Source organism: Magnolia sinica, unplaced genomic scaffold (genome assembly GCF_029962835.1).
Source record: "Magnolia sinica isolate HGM2019 unplaced genomic scaffold, MsV1 ctg249, whole genome shotgun sequence".
NCBI classification, from domain to species: domain Eukaryota; kingdom Viridiplantae; phylum Streptophyta; class Magnoliopsida; order Magnoliales; family Magnoliaceae; genus Magnolia; species Magnolia sinica.
In genome coordinates, this window is record NW_026682793.1 from 73,479 (window position 1) to 99,934 (window position 26,456).

The 26,456-nt window shown below is 42.5% G+C and overlaps 1 pseudogene; it reads right to left on the reverse strand.

The window, feature by feature from the left end:
* Positions 1-20,697: 20,697 nt before the first annotated feature.
* On the reverse strand, positions 20,698-22,324 carry LOC131236162 (subtilisin-like protease SBT1.8; annotated as a pseudogene).
* Positions 22,325-26,456: the final 4,132 nt, after the last annotated feature.

Below are 26,456 nucleotides of genomic sequence, written 5' to 3' on the forward strand. Positions count from 1 at the left end.
AAAATTAATCATTTAGCTATTACAAAACTAATATTTAATATCATTACCATTTACCAATTATCCATATGATATTAATACCAATGTGAATTGTTGTAACAACATAATATGCATTCATTTAATCTCAAGCAAACTATTCCCACCACAGCACCCAAACAACACCAACACCACAAACTGCAAGGTGTTGAGCTATGAGGAAGCCTCTCGTCTATGTTGTGTGAGATGTCCATATTTAGATGAGGAGAAAATAGCTATCCATAACTATTTGGTTTGAAGGAATCGATGGATCACGCCGGGAGAGGAGATTCAGCCACGCTACCCAAAGTACATGAATGGCGAACAGTTCTTCCTTAGCGATCTAAAGGCAACGAATGGAGCCTCTTCATGGGTAATCTTGCTTTTGACATCAAGGAGGACGATCTCCACAAACAGTTCGGTTAGTTTGGGGATATCAATGACATTTACATCCCTTCCTTTGCTCGATCTAGAAGAAAGAAGGGATACACTTTTGTGCGATTCCGGAACAGGGGGGGAAATGCTCAACGATCACTTCATTGGTAGGCGCCGAATGGTCGTTAATGATGCCTCTTAGAGAACGGCTCCCAACAACCCCTCCATTGGCCCCCAAAACCCTAGACCTAAGCCTGCTCTAGACCCTCCTTCTGACCTTCCACCTCTCTCCTCTAACACCGCAGGTCGGATCCCTACCCAAGCCACCCCTAATGACCTCAACCACATGTCCTATGCGGATGTTCTACATCTTCCCAATCCTCCAGCCACCAACTCCTCCATTATTGTTCCCAAATGGATATCTGACAAGGGTAGGGCGGATATGGCCAATGCCATCGTGGGAGAGGTTCACAGTCCAATAAATGCTTCCAACAGCTTGATAGACATTTTGAAATCTTCCCCCTTCAAATCTTCAAACCCTCAGATTCACAGGATTTCTGAATATGGCTACGCGATCAGTTTCAAATCCAGAGAGGAAGTTTTAGCATTCTCAAAGGACCACCTCCTCCACTAGAAAATGAACTTCAAACACTCTAGAATATGGAGCCCAGCGATGATAACCCTAGGTATGGGAATCTGGATTCGGATTGAAGGCATTCCCTTGCATGCCTGGAGTGAACATACCATCGGACAGATTGTTGAACAGATGGGGACATTCATTAAGTTGGACAGGGGTGCTCAAGACGGAACAAATCGCTAGTTTGCCTGAGCTAAAATTATACCTCATCGAGGTGATCCACCTTTCAGGGCCTCCAAACTCCTTGTAGAAGGAAGAGCATATCATATTATAGCCTATTTCGACTGCTACTGCCATTCGAATGGGGAGATTTTGCATTCTCCAACCCAGCATACACCCCACCTAACCACTGAAGGAACAAGAGAATGGGTTGCCCGGACCTTTGGGCTAACTCACCACAGGCCACCTGAGGATGATTCCTAGCAATTCCAAGGCTATACTGATGACCAATCAGGGCTGATGGAGGATGCTCACCCTAAAGATCGTCAGCCGAGGGATAATGCTCAACCTGTTCGACAAAAGGTCTCAGAGACTACTCCAGTTTCTGATGAGAGACAGACTTGCACTAGGCATGGTGATCACCAACCGAGGGATGTTGCTCCGCCTGTTCAACCAACAGCCTCAGAGTTTATACAAGCTACAGATGAAAGACAAATTCATGCTTCCCCTCCAAGCCATCAACGACAGCCGCATCACCAACCACATCCATCCCCAAGCTTCAACCACCAGATTTTGGATCTCATTCCTCAATTACACATACCCAGTAGGATTAACCAGCCAACTGATAGAGATGTCATTCAACCGCTAGCCTAGCTCAGGGAGGCTGGCGTTTTCAATATTAGACCCTTGGATAACACTCTGCACTCCTCCCCTGTTAGCCATCCCACCATGTCCCATCCTTGTCAGCCACAACACTCTACCCCATGGAATCATCCACCCCAACAAACTCTGTAAGCTTAGGACAGGTGGCTATCTGGTATAAAAGATTTATTCAAGGACAGCCCGGAAAGACTGTTTCTCAGCCCTCCTTACCCCAATCTACCTCAAACTGCCGTTTGAAATAACTCCACCCTATGTACTCCCCCAGCCAGGACAGCCAGTGAGGAGGTGCAGGGCCAGAATGCCTCCCTAGTCAGGATAGTTAATGAGGAACTACAGGCCCAGACAGATAGAGCATTTGGCCAAGAAGAAGTTTGAAATGAACCTGTATGCAATGAAGTATATGATCCAGGAAATCAATCAAATCCAAAATCTCCTAAGGGACTAAAATTATGGGTGGATACTCAAGGCTTAACAGGTACTAACAGGCCACCCTCTTCTGATTCCAACATTGATTCTGATCAAGAGGCGAGAATCAGGAGGGAGAGCAAAAAGAAAAAGAAAAACTTGTCCAAGCTAAGCATCATTTACAGGAAGAGTCAAAGACTGAAAGGTAAACTATGCCGGGTTGAGAATAGAGGCTTTGTTTCTGATGTGTAGCATTCTTTCATGGAATGTGCGTGGGGTAGGTAATGCTTAGACTACCCGTTTTTTGAAAAGGCTGGCTACGAAACACAATGTGGCTCTCCTTTTGTTACAAGAACCGATGATCAGAGTCTCGGCGTGCCCTGGTGGCTTCCAGACTGGGTTTCTCCTCCCATATTGCTAAGAATATGGGGGCTAACTAGATTTGGATCCTGGCATCGGACATCTCTAGCTCCAAACCATCCGGATCAGCCCCTAATCCATAATATTCTCTGCCCAATCAGATATCTTCCCCCAACCAATCACTGTCACCGCTGTTTATGCTAACTATGACAGAGAAAGCAGGAAGCAGCTCTGGCATGAGCTGAGAGACATTTCTAGATTGACATCTGACCAGTGGCTAGTCAGTGGTGATTTTAACACCACGACCAGTCTGGATGATCGTATTGGTGGGACACCTTAGATGACGGGAGCTATGCGAGAATTCCAAGATGCAATCAATGATTCAGGCCTAATTGGGCGCAAGTTTTTTAGGCCGCCATTTACTTAGAGCAACAATAGAGCTGGCAGAAGTCGCAGATGGGCCAAGTTGGATCGCGTGTTTATCAATTCTGATTAGCTATCTCTGTTCCCGGGCTTTCAAGTCCACCATCTACTGAGGATCCATTCCGATCACTCGCCACTTCTACTCACTTTCCAGGGAGCAGTTGTTGAACTCCCATGCCCTTTTCGTTTTCAACGAATGTGGACGACTCATGATGAGTTCAGGAATGTGGTTGCTAAAAGCTGGAAATCTGAGATCACAGCCTCTCCTATGTTCAAGCTCTCCATCAAAATGAAGATTTTGAAGAATACATTGAGAAAATGGAACCATGAAGTGTTTGGCAATGTTTTCAGAAATGTCCAAGCGGCTGAGAAGGAATTTACTAGAGCCGATCTTTGCTTTCTCAACTTCATGACAAATGCGGACTCCTACTCTTTACAGTAAGCCCAGGCTAACCTGAAACGTGCTAATTTGCAAGAGGAGATCTATTGGAAGCAAAATTCCTGGAATACCTGGCTGTCTGAGGGAGATAGGAATACTCGATTTTTCCACAATTCTGTCTTGGATAAGTGGAGACGTCTGACTCTCCATAGTATGAAGACTTCTTCTGGGAAGATGCTTGAAACGAATGACGATATGGGTGAAGAAACTGTCCGTTACTTCTAGCTCTTGTTCTCTTTGGAAGGAAGCAAATCTAAAGGCGACATCCTCAACTGCATCTCGAAGCTAGTGACCCGGCCCCCAAATGAATCAAAGCCTTATGAGGCCCCTAACTCTGGAAGAAGTTAAGGAAGCGGCAACCTCCATTCCGTTGGACAATGTCCTTGGGCCGGATGGGTTTGGAGGTGTGTTTTACACTTCCTGTTGGGATCTGATTGGCCCGGATCTCTTTGAGGCTGCAAAAGATTTCCTTCTTGGTGGCCACATTCCTAAGAGCTTTCAATGCACTCACATTTGCCTGATTCCTAAAAAATGAAACCTGGAATACGTTACAAATTTTAGGCCTATCAATCTCTGCAATTGTATTATGAAGATTTTTTCCAAGATCATGGTAGCTAGGCTTGCTCCTATCCTCCCCGTCTTGATCTCCAATGAACAGGGTGCCTTCGTTAAGGACAGATCCATTGTGGACAACATTTCAATAGCCAGGGAAATGATTCACGACATTGATCGGAAAGTTTTTGGAGGTAACATGATAATAAAACTCGACATGGAAAAGGCCCATGATCGCCTGGAATGGCATTAATAATGTAGGTTTTGGACAGATTTGGGTTCAGCCCCCTATGGACAGCCTAACTCCAAAGATGTTGGAGAGATGTTTGGTTCTCTATTCTCATCAACAGATGGAGTTATGGTTTCTTCCAAGCTAGTAGAGGTCTCCCTCAGGGAGATCCGTTATCCCCAACCATATTTATTCTTGCAACTGATGTATTCAGCCGGTCCATCTCAAATCTCTTCTCATCGGGCCGATGTCAGCCATTCAAGCTCCCCAACAACTGCCTCTCTATTTCCCACCTTTTTTATGCTAATGATGCGATTCTTTTCTTGAATGGCAGGCTCTCTAATATGCGGATCCTCCTCCATCTAATTCGCCAATACGAGAATGCTTCAGGTCAATGGGTGAATGCTTCCAAAACTTCATTCCTATTGCCCACGAAAACGTCTAGGAACAAAGCTCAGAGAATCAGCACCCTCATAGGTTTTAGCCAAACCCTTCTTCCCATGATGTATTTGGGGATTCCTCTCACCAAAAGCAGAATCTCTAGCCTGCTTCTACAGCCGATTGTGCATAAGATTACATGTAAGATTGATGGCTGGAAGGCAAATCTTCTCAATCCAGCTGCAAAACAGGTCCTCATTAAGCATGTTCTAACCAGCATTCCCATCCATTTGCTATCTGCCATCAACATTCCTAAGCTCGTCTGCAAATCCTTGGAAAAGGCATTTGCAAATTTCTTCTGAGGAACCTCAGAGAAGGGAAACAAAAGACATTGGGTCAAATGGGCTAAAATCTGCTTGCCTCTCCAAGAAGGAGGCCTTAGAATTAGAAGCTTAGAAGATGTCATGCAGGCTTTCAGAATCAAAATGGGATAAAATCTGCTTAAAGGAAAATCTCTATGGGCTCGCTTCATGACAACCAAATATTTTTCGAAACTTATTTCCAATCACGGAAGGGTTGGCTCCATCACTTCCCCTAGTTGGAAGGAACTTCTCCATGCGTTGCCTTTTGCTCTTCATCACTCAAGATGGTTGATTGATGAGGGAAATGTCGACTTTTGGAATCAAAATTGGACAGGCAAGGGAATTTTGGTAGGTGTCGTAGTGAGCTCGATCCCTCCTCATTTACAAGGGCCAAAGTTAGTGACTTTAACTCTTTAGGCGGTAGATGGAATCTTTCTGAAATTTAAAATATTATTTCCCCCTCAGCCATGTAGACCATATCAGCCACTGAAGTTGGCCTTTCCAATCAAGAAGATAGATTCATTTGGAATTTAACCCCGAAGGGATCCTTCACCCTAAAATCCTCTTAAAACGTCATCAGGCAGCAATACCCAAAGACCACATGGTCTAGATGGATATGGAACCATTTTCTCCCTGCTAAGATTGCTATTTTCAGCTGAAAAACTGCTCACGTGGCCGTCCCTGTTGACGTTGCGATCCAAAAATGTAGGATTCCTTTCATTTCCCACTGCGAATGCTGCTTCCCTTTAACAGTCGCTGCCGCGTCCCTTTAGGACTCTCTAGGATCCGCCCGTCCTCAGCAGAACAGGGGTCAGCAACCCAGGCCATCATCGTTGCCTTATCATCATGCTGAGGAGACGTTGGACCATCTGCTCAACCTAGGCAGCATTGTTTCTCTGGTATGGGCCCATTTCATCGCCCTCTTTGACATCTCACTCCTCCTCAACGCCACCATTCTTCAGCAAATTCAGCAGTGGTCTGCTTTAGCTAGCGAGAAGTCCAGGATCAGGATGCTAACTGGTTTCCTCCCTTGTTTCATAATTTGGGAGTTGTGGAATGATCGGAATGCAGCCTGTTTTGAGGGCCAAAAAATGTCTGCCTCTTCTATCATCTACAAAGTTTCTTGTTGGCTGCGTGAGATTGGGTCCCTCATCCCAGCCACGAACAGCAATTCCCTGGCTGAGCACCTTATCGCTCAACTGTTAAGGCTCCCCTCCCTCTCCAACTCCCCTATATCTATGCCCTCCATTATTCGATGGACAAAGCCGCCAACGCTTTGGCTGAAACTAAACACCGATGGGTCCTCGAGAGGCAACCTAGGTGAAAGTGGTGGAGGTGGTGTTTGCCGGGACCATCTTAGCCGACTCGTCTTTACCTTTCACAATTACTACGGTATCTCTACGAACACTAAGGCCGAAGTTAGGGCCATGCTGGATGGCCTCAACATTTGCTCCAACCTGGGACTTATGAATATCATTCTCGAAATTGACTCTAAAGTCATTGTTGATGATTTGAGAGAGACTGACTTCTCCAATCTTTGGAAAATCTGGTATACATTTGGGGAAATTAGAGATAAATCCCGGGACCTTAACCTGGTGATCAACCATACTTTCAGAGAAGGGAATCCAATGCCAATGCTCTAACTCGCACCGCCAGTGAAGGGTGTCCAAACAAAATTTTCTTCCATCACGCTCCTCTCCCGAGGCCAGTCAGAGGGGCTTTAGTGTTAGATAATGCAGGTCTTGGAGCCCTCAGGTGCCACTGACTGTTTTTGCTGGTTTGCCTTTCTGTTGTCCTCTTGTGCAACTCCTCTCTTCTCCTTCTCTGTTGTTTTTGTTGTGTTCCCTTTCAACCCTGTTTTTCTTTTCTGTACTGAGGTATATGACGGGAGAGGCTGCCTTCCTTTTTGTGGGGCCCTCCTAAATGTCTGTAAATTCAGCTGATCAATGAATTTCCTAGGCTTCGGCCTTTAAAAAAAAATAAAATCTCAAGCAAACTTTATTTGTTATACTCTTTGACTAGATAACAACAAAAGGTTGAGTCTAATGATACATTTATATCTTCAACAAAAATATGCATATCTAAAATGTAACCAATTCCGTGTATTTTCTTTACATAAATAATGGTGAAAGATGTGTACAATTTTAAATTTATGTTATATGATACATATAGAAAAGGAATAAATATAAAACTTCTATTCTTCTTCTTCTTCTTCTTCTTCTTTTTTTTTTCATTTTAACAATAACCCACTCTAAGATCTTTTCCATATTATCATTTTATCTCCGACACTTAATCATATACATCCATGAAAGATTTACTTAAAAAATAGAGCGTCAAGTCTCTAAATAGGCACTAGGCACCACATGATCAACCATTTGCATATGAACTATAAGAAAATATACTGTTACCCGTGGCTACAACCGTCAGTAAATTAAGGTCCCAAAAACCACCGGCAAAGCCTTTGTCGGCAACTAGATACACGTAAAAAAATGAGGCATCGGTAATTCATTTACTGGCGCCCACCAAGCTTTCCCGTCGGTTTTGCTAACTGGCACTATGGGAGAGCTTTACTAGTAGTCAACATCCTTTACGGGCGGTAAGCAGCCTTTACCGGCGCTTCTTTTGACTGTCATTATAGCCTGAAAAAGCTTCGTTAAAGGTATTCTTAAGCATCGAGGAAAGCCTAACAAGTACCTGAAAAAGTCCTGTAAGCACCGGTAAGTGTATGCCGAACCACCACTAAAGTTCTACCAAACCACTATAATGGTGTGCTAAAGTGCCAGTACAGATCACTGGTAAAAATGTTTTTTATTTTTATTTTTATTTTATATATAATGCATTTGGTTATTTATATTTGATTTAAAATCTGTATTTTTTCTGTATATTTGAAATCTAAAAAATGTTGCATAACATAGTTAAAAATGAATATTAAAATAATATTTACAATAATAAGTTAAATGGTTTCAAATACATTAAAAAAATCCATCGATCCAGCTCCCATTCGCCCTTGCCTACAACTTGCAAAACAAAAAAGCAAAAAGAAATTAATTACATAAAAAAAAAAAAAAAAAAAAAAAAAAAAAAACTATCTATAGATATTAAATTAACTAACGAAGATAATCATGTGTACATGTTCCAATCCATCTCACTTCCCAAATCATAAGTTTTAATAATTTCTATTTGAATGTGAGTAGAAATAAAATCATTTTAGAGAGAAATTTGATATTTTAATAATATAAGTGTTGATGCTTTGACAACATTTGTATTTTACTTTACTTTTACTTATCTTTTATACTTAGATCAACTCGTTTGGTCTCGAGTCAAGTCAGGATAGAGGGGAACCTATGCACAGATTAGGTACCAAATAGGACATCTTGACTTAACGTATTTTGGTGATTGCCTATGTGGATTAAACAATGCTGGAAAACACCGAACCCGAAAGGGTTCGATCATCAAAGACACCATTCTAATTAGCCTCCGAATAAAAAGTGAGCTACTGAAAGAAAGAGAGAATATATATAACTGAAGAAGTGTGTAAGATGGTCTATCTAAATGCCAACACATGTTCTGCACATGATCCAAGCCACTCCCAGGTGGGTCCTGCTATGTTCCATGGCCCAAAAAACAGGATGATTTCTCATCATATGGACTATAGTATTTAGAAACAAATGGATGGCTTGGAGAAAGTCAACCAAGTTATCTTTTCTATCTAATCCATTTTCATAAAATATAACCCACTTGATCATCTGTGGACCAACCTATTTTTATCTAAGGATAGCTTGTATCATGAACTGTAAGATAAATTTAAAAGAGATAAACAAAACGACAATATATGATATGAAAATAGAAAAGAATGTATACCCATATCTTTCTTAATTTTGCCGCATTAATAAACGCCTCATCCTTCGTTCGCAATAAGGAAGAAGAGGCAGTTCATTCAAAACACGATCATGTGGAGATGGTATTGGAGATAGACGATTCTATGATTGAATTATACGATGAAGATGAGGCAATCGCTCAGGCTGCAACAGATTCGATGGATGCTAGTGGGTCAAGATCAGTCCCGGCATCTCTAGCGTCAATCAAAGCTTTGAAGACAGAGAAATATGATGGAAGAGATTTAGGCAGGAATTGTAGGATTTGTTTAGATGAATTCTGTGATGGGATGGATGTTACGTGCATGCCATGTTCACATATCTTTCATTGCGGCTATATTCTGCGATGGTTGGAGCAAAGAAACATGTGTCCACTATGCCGACATCCAATTTAAGACAGGAAATTGAATTTTCTTTTTTTTCTTTTTTTTTTTTTTAAAAAAAACACGAATCTAAATTCATTTGATATGTTAGTCGATTTGAATGATAATATATTCTTTGGGGAATGTTGTAAGTTTAATTAATTGTAATGGGTCTAAAATCCACTCAGTTAAAGGTGGTGATGGGATTGGAAGAAACGTGATAGAAGGGATTGTGGTGGGAATTGTAGGATTTGAATTGGGATGAATTTTGTGATGGAATGGAGATGGTTGATGCGGAAGGCTTTCACAGGAAATCCGCGTCCTACGTTACTGCAAGTCCAGGCAGTTTTAAAATAATAATAATAAAAAAAATAAAATAAAAATAAAAATCAACGCCTCATCTGGTGTGGTAGCACTGAGAATGATTTCCAATATTTGGCTCACATTGCAGGAATCCAAGAGCTTCTGAAACAGTTTTCCGGATTCGTGGGCCATGAGCTCATCCATGGATCCTAGAGTCGTGCCAAGTATGTTTTGCAAGGACACAATGTCTCCTTGTTCCAGAATCTCCCGCCAATGATCGCAGCCAATTATATCTCTGGCCATCGAATTTATCTCATCATCCCGCAGCCGATCCCAAGAGAGCTGGCTGGGAGATGCCGGTTCATATGGGTGGGCCAACACATCACTAGTTTTTGAACAATGCGTGAATATTACTATGAATGCATGATAATCCAAAGGTCAAGATGATGGTATGTTTCTACATGTACTTCAAGGTAAAATACAAATCCAATTACTACCACTCACCATGATGTCTGCATGACGTCTAATCCGTCCCATCAGTTTTGTTATATCATTCTATGAAGTAAAGATTAAAAATAAATCAGGCAGATTCAAAACTCAACGGGGCCACACCAGATTTTTATAAATAAAATAATAATAATAATAATAATAATAATAATAATAATAAAAAAAAAAAAAAAAAAAGTGGAAATATTTACATAAAAAATAAGAGTGCGGATCCTCTGCCTCCCGGAGGCAGGAACTCCCTGCCTCCAGCGTTTTCATTGGTCAACGTCAGTATAAGTGCCATGTAATCAGATATTTTAAATATATTAAAAAAATACATTTAATAAGAAGTATAACGGAGATGTTAAACAGAAGCGGTTCGCGTGCCGAGTAAACCAGTAGGGTAAGCGTACTGAGTAAAGTCCGTGGAGACCACCGTCGTCATTCGTGCATTGTATCGACTCCATCCATCTCTTTTATCATCTACTTTTACGGTTTTTTAACAAAAATTAATCATATCCAAAGATCAAGTGGACCACACCACCTGAAACAGTATGAATTGAATTCTACTGTTGAAAAGTTGTTGGGGGCCCACAGAAGTTTTATATCAAGATGATATTTGTTTTTTCCATTCATCCATGTCTTTCTGATCTTATGAACAGTTTGGATGAAAAATAAACATCATTGGGAGCTTAGAAACATTTCAATGGTGAAAATCAATACTTCCACTGTTTCCTTTGGTATGGTCTACTTGAGCTTTTGATATACTTCAGTTTTGGGCTCAACCCCTAAAATGATCTGAAAAAATGGATGGACGGCGTGGATAAACCACATGAATTCAAAGTGGGCCCAACAGAGTTTACTTGGTATGATAAGACTCGTGTGCCATCCGATTTCACGTTATACACGGGCGACGCGGATTTCCTGCCAATGCCTTTTGTAGTAATATCCTGCACAAGGATTATGGATGGGCCCACTGTGACATTTGTGATAAATCCAGCCCGTTCATCCATTTTTAGATATCATTTAAAGACATAATACCAAAACTAAGGTGTATACAAAACTCAAATGGGCCACACGAGAGGAAACAGTGGGGATTTAGTGTCTACCGTTAAAATATTTATATGGCCACAAAAGTTTTGCATCGGCCTAATATTTTGGTGTTTTCACTTCATCCTAGTAAAAATGACCTTATAAACAGTTTGGATGGCATATAAACATCAAGACGCCTAGGAAGGCTTCAACTGTAGGAATTTCTTTCTCCATCGTTTCAACTTATATGGCCTAGTTGAGTTTTTGATCATCCTAATTTTTAGTTACATGTCTTAAAATGAGATCTAAAAATGGATGAATGGTTTGGAATTCTTATAAACATCATGGTGGACCCCACCATACATCCCAGTGCTGGAACTTCATGCAAAAGGTTTTTCCCGGTGAATCTGCGTCCACGGTTTCCATTGGAAACGGACTGACTACTCCCCTGCCACTCGGTACTATGTGGGCCCACCATGATGTATGTGTTTCATCCATGCCGTCCATTTATTTTTCTAGATCAATTTATGATCTAAGACCAAAAATGAGGTATAACCCAATCTGAAGTGGACCACATTACATGAAATAGTGTTGAATGAACATTGGCCATTAAAAACTTTTTGGGGGCCATAAAAGTTTTAGATCAAGCTTTTTCCTTCATTTGGGTCTTTATGACCAAACCAACAGATTGGATGTCAAATAAACAGTACGGTGGGCCTTAGGAGGACTTTAATGATGGATATCCAATCACCATTGTTTTCCTGTGGTGTGGTCCATATGAGATTTATATCCCTCTCATTTTTGGGGTCAACCCCTAAAATTATATGTAAAAATTAGTGTTGCAACCTCGTCACTTTGTCTAGTGAACCCCGTCACTTTGTACTGCAACCCCGTCACTTTGTCTACTGAACCCCGTCACTTTGCACTGCAACCCCGTTACTTTGTCTACTGAACTCTGTCACTTTGTACTGCAACATCGTCACTTTGTCTATTGTACCCCATCACTTTGTGCTACAACCTCGTCACTTCGTCTACTATACCCCGTCACTTTGTGTCGCAACCTCGTCACTTTGTCCAGGGAACCCCGTCACTTTGTACTGCAACCCCGTCACTTTGTCTACTAAACCCCGTCATTTTGTACTGCAATCCCGTCACTTTGTACTGCAACTCTGTCACTTTGTCTACTGAATCCCGTCACTTTGTACTGCAACATCATCACTTTGTCTACTGTACTCCATCACTTTGTACTGCAACCCTGTCACTTAGTCTACTGAACCCTGTCACTTTGTACTGCAACCCCGTCACTTTGTTTACTGTAGTACAAAGTGACAGGGTTCAGCAGACAAAGTGACGAGGTTACAGTACAAAGTGACGGGGTTACAATACAAAGTGACGAGGTTCAGTAGACAAAGTGACGAGGTTGTAGTACAAAGTGATGAGGTTCAGTAGACAAAGTGACAGAGTTGTAGTACAAAGTGACGAAGTACAATAGACAAAGTGACGGGGTTGCAGTACAAAGTAACGAGGTTCAGTAGACAAAGTGATGGGGTTGCAGTACAAAGTGACGGGGTTCAGTAGACAAAGTGATGGGGTTGCAGTACAAAGTGACGAGGTTGCGGCACAAAGTGACGGGGGTATAGTAGACAAAGTGATGAGGTTATAGCACAAAGTGATGAGGTACAGTAGACAAAGTGACGATGTTACAGTACAAAGTGACGGAGTTCAGTAGACAAAGTAACGGGGTTGCAGTATAAAATGACGGGGTTTAGTAGACAAAGTGACGGGGTTGCAGTACAAAGTGACGGGGTTCACTAGACAAAGTGACGAGGTTGCAACACTAAGTGACAGGGTTCAATAGATAAAGTGACGGAGTTGCAGTACAAAGTGACGGGGTTCAGTATACAAAGTGACGAGGTTTAAATTGGATTCAGTCGTAATAAATGGTGGGCGTGACTCTCTCCACTATTTTCTGTGGTAGGGTCCACTCGAGTTTTGGATCTGATTCATTCTTTGGCTCATGCCCTAAAATGATCTCTCCAAATGGATGGACGGTGTGGATACAAAACATATATCATAGTGGGACACATATAAATAGGTGACATTACTTCAATAGCGAGTCTCACTACTCAATGTGACACTGAATCCCAAATGGAAATGAAAGCGGATTGGCTACTCCCCCCACCACCAGCCCGGTGGAGGTCGTGGTCGGTACTCTGTGGGCCCCACCATGATGTATGTATTTCTTCCATTCCGTTAATCTATTTTTACATATAATTTTAGGGGTTAATCCCAAAAATGAGAGGGATATAAATCTCATATGGACCACACCACAGGAAAACAATGGTGATTGGATATCCATCATTAAAGTCCTCCTAAGGCCCACCGTACTGTTTATTTGACATCCAATCTGTTGGTTTGGTCATAAAGACCCAGATGAAGGGAAAAGCTTGATCTAAAACTTTTATGGCCCCCAAAAAGTTTTCAATGGTCAACATTCATTCAACACTATTTCATGTAATGTGGTCCACTTGAGAATGGGTTATACCTCATTTTTGGTCTCAGAACATAAAATGATCTAGAAAAATAAATGGATGGCATGGATGAAACACATACATCATAGTGGGCCCACAAGTACCGAGTGGCAGGGGAGTAGCCAGTCCGTTTCCAATGGAAACTGTGAACACGGATTCACCGGGGAAAGCCTTTTGCATGAAGTTCCAGCACTGGGATGTATGGTGGGGTCCACCATGATGTTTATAGGAATTTCAATCCATTCATTCATTTTTAGAGCTCATTTTAAGATATGTAACCAAAAATTAGGATGATAAAAAACTCAACTGGGCCATACAAGATGAAATAATGGAGAAATAAATTCCTATAGTTGAAGCCTTCTTAGGCATCTTGATGTTTATATGCCATACTGTCACGCCCCAAACTCGAAAACCGGGCTCACAAAATTCCCGATCGCCGAATTCGGCGCCGACAGCCTCCGTAGAACCCCATTTTCGGATCCCGGCACCCATTCACCAGGTTCCGATCCTGGGATACTACAAGGAGGATTTCAAATCATCAGTCTGATTCATAATGAGCATAACAAAAGCATAACCCACAATAATAACCACAAGAACACCACCACAAAATCCACTATGATCAAAAACTTTTGAGTACAATGTGACTGAAAGGGGAAAATACAATGTAATAAAAGAAACAAAACTCCAGAAGCTCGGCTGCACGCTCCAACTATAGCGAGACTATGGCTGCGACTGCGTCCTGGCGTCACCTGCACGCATCAATCGTGCATAAGCTTATAGAAAGCTTAGAGGTGTGTGCGCAATATAAACGTGCTCAAAATGCAAGGTCAGAGTGATGCGGAATCATGGTGATGAGCACATGAATGCAATCAGCCGTACCAAGGCTATGCGGTGCAAGATATGAATGCTATCGGTCATAATACGGCCATGCGATGCGAGATGCAACTCAAGCATGCCAATCCTCATCATGTATCAGTACAGTTCTCATTCTGGATAATCACCGGGGTTCAATACACTCCAAATGGCACTGTCGCTCTCCTAGCCGCATAGTCCAAGTGAGCGTAAGAAACCTCACTATCCGCCTGGCCAATAGTCTACCAATACCTATCCGGCACGTCGATAGCGGACTCATTCGCGAGCTGGTCAAACTCAGCCTAGTATTGCCCCCTACCCTCGGGCGAGTAAGGCCACACTCCTTTCCAACCGACCACAACACAGTGGGAGATGCGGCCTCCTGGTATTCGGCCCTCATGCGCTCGTATATCCACTCGGTCTCGACATTGGAGTCATCCTCTGGTACCATCGGGTTTAGGGATTTTCACCCAGAGACATCTATGGTGCCCGTATGCTAGAATCAAATATTTTCGGTCTCCAATCCTGCCATCCACGATGTATCTGTGGAGGCTATGACCCTGATGTCGCTAGGGCATACAGTAACTACAATCACACAAATGCAAGTGCATGAATCATACTATCAGTCATGCAACAGCCCTGTATATACCATGCACTTATATGAGGCAACTCCGCCTATCAGGGAGCCCATAACCAGTCTATCCAAAGGTATATGCTATGATCGGTCATTCCTCACATCAGGCATACATATGGTGCGAATGATCATGAATCATGCATCTATACTAAACATGTAATAAGAGATGGGTTCTAGGTATAATGGAGATGGGCCTAGACGGCCTACTTACCACAAGTTTGGGCCTATCAGTGGGCCTTAGGGAGAGTTATAATGCGGACATTTAACCAACATTATCCATTCAATGTGGACGTCAAACCAGCATTGCTCCTTAGATGTGGCCCATTACAAAATCAACACATATACCATGGCGGAATTACACTGCAAGCATGGGCCTATCAGTGGGCCTTATGTATGTCCTATTGGGCCTTGACCTATGGGCCTCCAACACATCAAATGGGCCCCATACATGGGTCTCATATATACATATCAAGGTGGGCCTCAATGACGGGCTACACCTGCATCAACATGGGCCTAGTCACATGGGCCTTGCGTACATTACAATGGGCCTCATAATATGGGCCTTATACAAATCAAGGTGGGCCTCAACAAGGATCACCAATACATGAAGATGGGCCTCCACAATGGGCCTTAAAATATCTCCAAAATGGTTGGATAGTCGAATGAAACACATGCATCCTGATGGAGCCCACACCAATGGAGGGTGTGGTTTACAATACTTACATAAGTGGGGCCCACCATAATGCTTATTTTTCACCCAGCCTAAGGCCCAATATAATGTTTATTTTCCACCCAACTTAAGGCCCAACATAATGTTTATTTTCCACCCAATTGTTCATAAAGCTACTTGAACCAAGGTAGGGCCCACTGGACTGGGCCCACTGGAATGTTTATTTTCCACCCAAACTATTCATAAGGTCACATGGACCGTGGGCGGGGCCCACCGTTTTTTTTTTTTTTTTGCATCCCCAGTACACGGTCAGGGAGCCCACCGTTATTTTTTTTAAATTTTATTTTATTTTACACGTGGATAGGGAGCCCACCGTGATGTGGTCCACAATCCAGCCCACTCATTATGTGTGTCCCACTTGGCTGAGAGTACAGACCAAGTTTCAGTCGCATCCAAATTTCAGGTAGGCCCCATCAAGGGTTTTTATATGATTAGACATGTCTTTACATGATTTTAGATGGTGTGGCCCGCCTGAGTTCCCTTTGCGGCTGATTTTTGGAATGAATGGCTGGACCGTGGGGACCCATAAAATGCACGGTCCTGATGGATGAAATGCATCAAGTGGGGCCCACAGCTGGGGCCGTGAGCCCCAGCCCACCCGTCCGTCCGCAGCCAGCGCGGGCGCTGCCAGTACCGCTGTCAGTTGCAGCAGCAGCAGCGCTGCTTCTTCCCTTTTCTTTTTTTTTTTTTTAAAAAAGACTTTTGTGTGGTTTTCCACAGACGGGGTCCACATCAGAGAAATCCATCCCGTTCATTAGCTTCCATATCTCAAGACCATTCAAACGAGCCCGATATATAGCATGTTTTTAGCGAATAAAAACATCAGAGTGGGTTTTAATGGTACACATTACTGTTTCCCATGGTATGACCCGTATGATTGTCAGATTAATCTCAACTTCCGGCTCAACGCCTAAAATAATCCGAAGAAGAGGATGGACGGCTTGGATTTGACTTATACATCAAGGTGGGGCTTGCATGAGAGGCCCACCACTCCTTTCTTCTTCTTTTTTTTTTTTTTTTTTTTTAAAAGCAAACAAATGGGCTCACCCGTCCAGCGTCCAGTGACGCTGGACGGTGTGGATAAACTCATACCTTGTGGTGGGTCCCACATGGACGTGGCCCACCAAATATATATATATATATATATATACATAATATATATATATATATATATATATCTATTATATATATAATACATATCATGTTATATATATATATATATATATCTATTATATATATCATACATATCATGTTATATATTATATATGTATATATTATATAAAATATAACATATATATTTATATATGTATATATATAAAAAAATGCATTAGGCCCATCCAAACAGTGGATGGTGTGGATCATCACCTATAATAGAGTGGGCCACACCGTCTGATGTAGATGGACGGGGGAGATGTAATACGTATAGGTGGGATCCACACCATTACAAAGAAAGAAAGAGAGAGAGAGATAGAGAGAGAGATGCACGGTGAGATAGAGGAACCCCGCCACTATGCGCCCTCTTGATTAAATCACATACATCCAAATGGGTCCCACCAACAAGTGGGCCCTAAAATTTAAATTAATGGAAAATCACCCACCTTATCTTCCTTCTCCTTGCTCCCTTGGACTCCTTAGCTCCTTACCTTCACTTTTAATGGAGGTTGATGAAAGATGAATGGTTGAGATTGGAGATGAGAGGGTGGGCCACACTTGAAGTTGAGAGAGTGTGTTGGATGTGTGAAATTTCTCATGGGATTTGGAAAATTTGCTAGAGAATGAGAGGGAGAGATAGAAATAATGGATGGAGGGATGGGTGGAGTGATGGTTGTAAGAAAGGAGTGATGAGAGGTATGGTTTAGTTTGAAATTGGTGGAGAAGAGAGATGGTTGTGGTTGAAAAATTGTAAAAGTGTATGGTTGTTGTTGAAATTTGGAAAAGAGGAGTGGTGAGGTGGAAAGAATGGTGGACTTTTGGAAAAAGAGGGAATGGGTGTAGTACTTGATGTATGGGATGCATTAAATGTTGATTGATGGGACTTATTGTGTAGAGATTCCCTCGAAATCCGCAACGCGCGGTGTTTCTTCGAAATAAATGCAGATCGGCATCTTCTTACCTGGGTATCGGTTCGGTGCGCAAGTCACGGTGTTGGAACCGCGGCGACGACGCGGTCGCTATGATATAACTTTCGGATCAAGCCGACGTCGGTGCGAGGGACCTGGCTTAGGATCGTGCGCAAACACCGAATACGGTGCGAAGGTTGCCGAAATTTGACCGGAAGGACCGCGGAAGCTAACGGAATGGTACAGATTAGGACACGGGTCTTACACATACAAACTGTTTATAAGGTCATTTTTACTGTTTCCTATCGTGTGGCCCATTTGAGTTTTGTATACACCGTAGTTTTGGTATTATGTCTTAAAATGATTATATCCTAAAATGATATCTAAAAATGGATGACCGGGTTGTATTTATCACAAAAGTCGTAGTGGGCCCATCCGAAATTCTTGCGCAGGATCTTACTGCAAAAGGCTTTCACAGGAAATCCGCGTCTAGACATGTGAAATCGGATTGCGTACTAGTCTTATCGTACTGAGTAAACTCTGTTGGGCCCACTGTGAATTCATGTGGTTTATCCACGCCGTCCATCCATTTTTTCAGATCATTTTAGTGGTTGAGCCCAAAACTGAAGTATATCAAAAGCTCAAGTAGACCATACCAAATGAAACAGTAGAAGTATTGATTTTCACCATTGAAATGTTTCTAAGCCCCCAATGATGTTTATTTTTCATCCAAACTGTTCACAAGATCACAAGGACATGGATGAATGGAAAAAGCAAATATCATCTTGATATAAAACTTCTGTGGGCCCCAAACAACTTTTCAACAGTAGAATTCAATTCACACTGTTTCAGGTGGTGGGGTCCACTTGATCTTTGAATATGATTAATTTTTGTTGTAAAACCCTAAATTAGATGATAAAAGAGATGGATGGAGTTGATACAATGCACGAATGACGACGGTGGGCTCCACAGACTTTACTCAGTATGCTTACCCTGCTGAGTTACTCGGCACGCAAACCGCTGCCGTTAACGTCTCCGTTATACTTCTTATTAAATGTTTTTTTTAATATATTTAAAAACTTTAATGACGTGGCACTTACGGTGACGTTGACCAATGAAAACGCTGGAGGCAGGGATCCTCTGCCTCCGGGAGGCAGAGGATCCGCACTCAAAAAATAAAGCTCATTTTTTATTTTTAATATAAGTATAAATGAGGACTAAGCAAGGAGTACATCCTACTCTTTCAGTTCAACCATTTGAAAAAAAACTTGAGTTTTCAACCCTGCCTCTAACACCCTTATGGCTGTAAATGGGTCAATTGGACCATGGATCATGAAACCTGAACTACTTTCCATGTGGGGTTCGGCCCAAGATTAGAAAATGTAGCTCATTTCCATTGCATGTATCAATTGGTGAGCCAAGGCCAGCCTTGAGGGCCAGGTGGATTACATTAGAGAGCATGCCGTGGTAGGGCTGAGTTTTCTGCCCACGTCCGGACAGATCCGTACCATGCAGCTTGTTAAATGGGCGAAACTGGCTAGAGGCTGGGTTAAATTTAATGTGGATGGCTCGGCTTGTGGGAATCCAGGCCTATCTAGGGGAGGTGGGATTTGTAGGAGACATACTGGCAGCCTCATCTTCGCTTTCTTGTCTGGCTACAGGGTGGGGACGAGTAACGGGGCTGAACTGCGGGCTATATAGGATGGCCTGATGCTATGTCTGGAAAAAGGGCATGTCAGAGTAGTGGTTGAAACTGATTCAAAGGTTGCGGCGGGCCTCCTCTTGGGGAATTCCAAGACCCCGTGGCAATGGAAACCTTGGGTCACAAGAATCAAGAACTTGGGGCAGATTGCTACCTTTGTGATTTCGGTTATTCAGAGGGAAGGGAACGGTCAGGCTGATGGTACGTATGGCGAAGGAGGGCAGCAAGAGGCAGAAGGTTGTAGTTCTAGACCAGTTTGGGGATCTCCCTCCCCATGTCTGCGGCCTTCTATTCCTAGATAAGGTCGGGTTAGGAACTGTTAGAACTAACCATGTGAAGTTTTTTCCCCTGTTTTCTTTTCCTTTGGGTGGCCGTATGTGGCTGCCTTTACTATCGGTGCCCTGTTTTTGTCCCAGGGGCGCCCGTAGACCCTGTGCTAGAAAGGTTGGTTTTCAATAGAAAGTCCCTTTTGGAAAATAAATAAATAAAATAAAAAATAGAAGCTTATTTCAGTAAATGGGTGGGCTCATGTAAACCCCCAATCAGTACGGACCTGCCTACATAAGCTATCAATGGACTAGCCAGATACCCGACCTTACCTTACCGTAACCGACCACATGTACCATTCTTAAACTTGAGCCTGGTTGCACTAATATGAGTCAATCTTACCCTATAAGGTTACAACTAAACGGGCTGGGTCTAGTCGGGCTTGAGCTTGGGCTTGATAAATTTTATCTAGGTCTGTTCTGGCCATGCTAATGAGTTCGGTTCAGTTTGAGGCCAGAATTCTGGAACACTTTAGTAAATGGGCTGTGCTTGGGCTAATCAAAAGAGAGAAATACAGTATGTTTGTTTCTGTATTTATACTAGATTAGCTATTACACTTTAATGGTGTGAATCAGAAATAGCTACTACTGGGCTGGACACAAAATGGTTTTGTTCATCAACTCATTTGAGATAACCATACACCACTGGACCATTACTCCATGCTTCTTTATCAACCTCTACACTCACTACAAACCCTTGCTTCTGATTCTTACTGTTGAATGTGAGTGTTTCCGGATCTGTTCGGATTCTCATTCCATAGGGGAAATCTATTACCGCCTTTTAAGAGGCAGTATCGCCTCCCACATTGGTCACGATTCTGCTGAAATTCTGAACTGTTGGGTAGGTAGTTTCATTTGAGAAGACTGCGATGAAGGATGGGTAGTTGAGATTGGTAGGTGTGTTAGGACAGCTCCATTCGGCCCGTCTGATTCCGTCTTTGCGAATGGTTTGTTCGGAACCCATGCTGCAAGCACATCTACTCCTGGTGCAAGTATGTCCGGTTTTAGCACACTTGGGCTCACCGGGTCTGGCCCTCTCGATGAGAAAAAGGCCACCCCCAGCTTTGTTATCTTGAACTTCAGCTCTCTCACCGTCGCATTAATCGCTTCCATGGCATATTTCCTGATCAAAGTTGCTGCAGGCCCACCTTTTAGAACAAGGGTAGGAATGTGGTTGTCTCTGGGATCAAGCAACGTGGCGTCCATCATGAAGATACCCGCGGACGCACCGCTCCGACTGACCTCCGAAATTTGCGAGTAAACGTTAGCCTAGTTGTTTACATCACAGAGAACGACTTTCCCGGCAACATCGATCGGAACCAATGAACCCAGCAGACATGCTGCTTTGCTTATGTCCCCTTTGCCATAGTACAAAGGCAAATTGGCAATGTATATGCTCTCGGGGTAGTAGGATATCCCTTCTAGCGTTATATCATTGCCCAGTGTCAGCTTTCCCTGGAAACTACGGTCGATGGTGCCCGCGCCAACGGTCATGATCCATGGTGCACCGTGGTATGTCGAATTCCTCTCTGGCCCATCATTGCCAGCTGAACATGCAACAAAGATCCCTTTCTCAATGGCTGAAAGTGCGCCCATGGCCATGACGTCCTTGTAGTATGGTGTTTGCTCGAAACCGAGAGACAAGGACATGATATCAACACCATCAGCGATCGCCTGGTCCATGCCGGCCAGCACATCGGTGGCCGCACTTTGGTTGCTGTCCGAAGCCCAGAGCACCTTGTACATTGCAACCCGGGCACCTGGGGCTACGCCTTGGGCTCTACCCTCAGCGTACCCAAAGTAACTGGCACCGGACACATAGGCCCCAGCTGCCGTCGATGATGTGTAGGTCCCATGTCCAAACCAGTCTCTGGTGGAGTCATAGTCGACATCTCTGATTTTAATTCCGCCAGCTTTCAGTCCTTTGCTGAATGATCGAGCTCCAATTAGCTTTCGATTGCAGAGCGAAGGGCTAAATGCCGTCCCGTTCTCGCACTCACCCTTCCATCTATCTGGCACCGGCGACATCCCACGGTCATTAAAGCTCTCGCTCTCGGGCCAAACTCCAGTATCCATTATTCCAATGATCACATCTTGACCGTAGGATGATACAGGCTATATGCCAGAACGATGCCTGAGGCCCAGGTATGCAGGGGTGTGGGTACTGAATAGCTTGCCGTGTGATTCGCGGTACGTAGCCCGGTGAGCTGGCAATTTCTCCAGCTCGGATAGCTGAGAAGGTGACAGCCTGGCGCTGAAGCCATGCATGACATGGCTGTAGGGGTAGAGCAACATTTCTTCACTCGACGTCCCTTCGGCCAACGTCAAGGATTCCAGCATGGACTGGTGCCATGACTCATGGCTCGCGAACGTGTCGGGCTTGTGCGAGTGGTCCATGTGGACGATGTACGTTTGATGTTCATCCATGGCCCACACATCAGCAATGGGCCCCAGTAGAAGTAGTGACCACACCAATAAGTGGTGTAAGATGGTATGTGGGGAGCCTTCCATCAAAGCTTTCATGGTTTTGAGGAATTGAGAATAGTGTCATATAAACACCTTAGCTGGTCTTTAGCTACAAACGTTTGAGGGTGATTTTTCCCATATATGTATCCTGTTTTGATATTATTATCCTGTGAAATGGACGTCTTATAATGTTGGAGGATATGGTTGTTGGACGATCGAGGATCTCTCTGGATATGTGAGTCTTACGACACCTGCTAATGTGATCACGCGTGAAGCATATCTGGGCGAGTCATCAGGTGGGGCCCATATTCAATATTCCTTGTCTCGAAATCTGACCACTTGGATTATATCAGGCGGGCCACTTGTGTAATAGGAAAATGGATGGTTCGAAAAAGAGTGACCAACATGTCTATACATGTCTGGCCCACCTGATAAGTGGGTCAACCTTATTTCTGGGCCTAGCATTCTCACGGTGGGTCCACCTGATGAGTGGATTGGATCTTGCAGGATGAATCTTGTTTCCATGCATCGCCTGGAAACTGTTTTGCGTGTGTTATAGTGAGTTTTGCTCAGCGCACATGCGTGTGCAAATAAAGCTGTGTACATGCCACACGCTGACAGATGAGGTCCAATCCACCCATCAGGTTGTCCGACCTTTACATGTTTTCCCTTAAATAAAATCTGATCCAACTAGCATGTGGGCCGCGAAACAGGTGAAAGTTTTTCAGATCCATACATTTTGTTTTGCAAATTGCGGCCCACCTGACCAGTGGATCAACCCGATTCTTAGCATAGGGCATCAATATAGTGGTGATATTCCGATGGATAGATTGGATCTTGTTCCTATCATGCCATGGGACACGTGAGGCATGTACATGAGCTTATTTGCACACGCGTGTGGCTTAGCGAAGCTCTCTTCTTGGACCATTTCTTTCATTCCTTCTTTGTTCTGCAGACGCCAAATGGGCTTTTCATGCAACTTAAAGCAGGATCTATTATACTAAAAAAAAGGTATGATGGAATTTTCTTAGTTTCTATGAAATAAACAGAGGAAATCTGTTTATTCAAGCGTGCAGGCGTTTAGCATGACTCTATTATCTGTTCATCTGACTGGACTGTCCATCAGGTGGGTCACCTCTTAGATCAACTGTAGATTGCATACCACACTGATCAAAAGGGTCAATGCATCACGAAACCGACTCGACAGCCCACTAATCAGACGATCCTAGTATCTTTTTACAGGCTATGATTAGCTTAAGATGTGACCAATAGACCGGCCGGTTTGATTTTGATATAGATGGACCCTTTTGAGGAATGACAGCATGATCAATCATAGCCTAAGATGTGACCAATTGACTGGCCGATTTGATTTTGATATAGATGGACCCTTTTGAGGAATGACAGCATGATCAATTGCATTACGAAACTGATTGTTGCACCCAATCTCTATTCTAAATTAATGTGCCGGGCTGTAGCCCAACCCTGATGGTGCAGCCCTGTAGGGCTGATATTGGCCAGACGGCTGGGCTTGGAATCTAGGCTTTGATGTTTCTGCTGGGTAGGAGCAAGGCCAATGGTGAACAGCTCAGCTGCTAGCCTAGTCCGGTCATATAAAAGAATGGACAAATTAAAAACCCTTGTGAGGGTCACATCTAAGGTCTATGTCACTACAAGAAAATTGGCCTTTACCGGCGGTCAAAACCGCCGGCAAAGGCTTAGTTAACAGCCGGTAAAGCCTCAGTTGGTAAAGGCTTTACCGGCGGTCAGGACCTTTACTGACAGTTGTGCTGGACGCCGCTAAATTATCAGTTTTTTGCTACACTACCAGAATGTAGGTCAAAAGCTACGGATAAAATCCGTAGCTGAAGATGACTATCCCACAGTACGACCGTAGCCATTCGGATCGTAGCTCTTTAAAACTTCTTACAGTTTAAATCCGTAGCTATAGAGATCATGGCCACCTAAAACCCGTAGCAATAGAGAAAATCTTTCTTATCAAAAAGTATTAAAAAAAAAAAGAAAAAAAGAAAAAGAAAAGAAAAGGTGACCCATATGTATCCTAGTTTTTTTTTTTTTTTTTAATTATACACCAATCTAAGCAGCTAACATACCTTGGTTAATGTCAATGATCTCCTCATTGCCAATGATTGCCATTGTTTCCAAGGGACTGGTTTCTTTTGTCGATCTTTGGTGAGCTGTGTAGCTGCCATTGAGGTTCACTCTACTTGCCTTCAAACAGGCTGTAAGAGATTCTCTACCTTGTAGAGTGTTAACTGGCTTGCAGCGGGTGAGAAATTGCGGGTATGCCTCCACCTTGTAGACAACTCAGAATTTGGAGTTCTTATTGAGCTTCCTTGGGAGTTCACCTTATACACATTAGTTGATGAAATGGATCTCTTATCATGAGAAGACCAGTTCGAGTCTACGGAACAAATATTATTTGATAATTCCAGTTCATTGATTTTTCCTACAACAAATCAAAGGTAAAATGAGAATTGGTTGATGCCAATTCAGATCCAGTAAAATTCAGATAAAACCAAACAATAATTTAATCAAAACCAATTGAGAAATATTATGCATTCATCTGGCTGCAAGCAAGATCCAATCGAACTTGCTCTGCTTAAATGAAACAACTAAAACAAGCTCAAATCGATTGACCCAGAAAAGGTTCAGTTTCATAGTTTGCTGGACTACCAAAGAAAGATGTTTGAGTGGAACAAATGGACCAACTTATTTTCAATTAGAACCAGCATCATCATCATCAAGGTTTACTACTCAAGGAGGTCTGCTACTCTGCTTAGGGTGAATCAGAATCCAAGTGGCCAATTCAAAAAACCAGCATCACCATGAAGGCCACATCTCGGATTGGCGACCGCCTGATGATTGGTAATGATTGATTTTTGGGCCACGTCATCTTAAGAGCAGATCCCATCTATGAAAATGAAAAGTATTGCTTGCTAATAATAAATACAACATTTCCAAATAACTTCATGCACAACATAAATAGGAACACAGATGGAAAGTTACAAAATAATAATAATAATAATAAGGAAAGCAATATCTACTAGTACAATACTTCGATCGGAAACAAAAGCTGAAATAATGAAAAAGTGCCCTGGCCAACAAAACAATGTACAAAACCGATTGGAAAATCCAAACAAGCCTTTTGTACTATTTTCAAAATGAGGGCATTCATCAACTGTATTGCCCACATTGTACACAATTTAGTCTTGCAATGACCCACCAGGATTTATTCTCATTGGATTAAAAGCTTAAATTTCAACATAAATCAAGATGTTAGAAGTTAAGAACTAATGAATGATCCTTGCATTACTCATCATGTACAATTTTCTTCTTTCGACAATTGAGCCTAAATCAAAGCTTATTTAGCAATCTGCCAAGAAAAAGTACCAGAAAATTAAGCACAGTAACTTGCCTCACAGACCCACCAACCAACCAAAAAATAGGATAGTCGTTTGATTGGACAAAATATCAGCAACCAATTAAGCTAAGAAATTAATTACCCAAGTTATTGGAACAGAAAAATACTAGTGAATGGTCAAACAAATCAGGATATAACTGAAAGGATTTGAAAAAATGGATGGACAACATGGATGAAACAAATACATCATGATGGATCCACATATAAATGAATTGATTAAGTACTTGTAAGTAAAAAAGTTACTTATAACTAATCATAAACAAAACTTATATGAAATAAGTTACTTATGTACTGCTGTAAATTGAAAAAGTAACTTATTTGACAATATCCAAACAGGCCCTTAATCATAAATTCATACTTGTCAAATAAAAAAATAAAATTAGTGGAATAGATTTGAAGTGTGTAAGAGAAGTTGTATTCATTAAGTATATGCAGAAACAACTATCTGCATATCCTGTCTTTTATCGAAATTCCTTTCAAGGCAACATAGGTCAGATATGGTTGCCTGAACCTAAATCTCTGCTTTGTTAGTGTCTTCTGTTGTGGAATGATCCGATTTAAACACTTTAACAAAATCTAATGTGTTAGCAAACTTTGGGATCATCATACAATTCTGATCATTCCTCTAATACAAGTGGTGCTCCATGCTTGTCACAATGTC